This window comes from Ceratina calcarata, unplaced genomic scaffold, assembly GCF_001652005.2.
Source record: "Ceratina calcarata isolate Rehan_Ccalc_2016 unplaced genomic scaffold, ASM165200v1 scaffold48.2, whole genome shotgun sequence".
Taxonomy (NCBI): Eukaryota; Metazoa; Arthropoda; class Insecta; order Hymenoptera; family Apidae; genus Ceratina; species Ceratina calcarata.
The window spans coordinates 3,179,457-3,179,972 of NW_017172225.1; the positions used below are offsets into that span (position 1 = coordinate 3,179,457).

Below are 516 nucleotides of genomic sequence, written 5' to 3' on the forward strand. Positions count from 1 at the left end.
CGTAAATTACTATTTTTTAAGTTCAGAACTCTAACTTAAACGGAATCTTTTAAATATATCATGGACAGATTGATGCAAATATTTGTTTACGTAACAAAACTAACTTAAAAGAAAATACGCAGACCCATTGTGAATCAAGAATTCAAATAAGTTCAAATTCTACACGAAAAGTTTGAAATACGAGTAAGATAAAGACAACACCGACCGAGAATCATTGCATATGAAATTCTATCTCCGGCTTATGTAATATTTATAACACGAGTCTGGTGTTTGGTGAGAGTTGAGAAAATTAGATATGGAGTAAAAATGTGCTAAATCAGTTAACATATTCAGGCCTCTAACGCCTGGTGAAACTTTCGCCTGATGCTTTTCACGCATGTGCCCAGCACTACTTTCAATACAAGTTATTCTGCTGATGATCTCATCTTAATCAATCTCATGCTGATTGCTTATGTTCAAATTTGTTAATTACCTTCATAACAAGATCTCACTTGTTCTCATATTTAGGTATCAAAA

At 32.8% G+C, this 516-nt stretch overlaps 1 protein-coding gene across 3 annotated transcripts in view; it reads right to left on the minus strand.

Annotated features, from left to right (window-relative positions):
* Fdx2 (Adrenodoxin-like protein 2, mitochondrial Ferredoxin 2) overlaps positions 1 to 516 on the minus strand; it is a 67,292-nt gene that overhangs the window by 1,823 nt on the left and 64,953 nt on the right. The gene's annotated exons all lie outside the window — the stretch shown is intronic.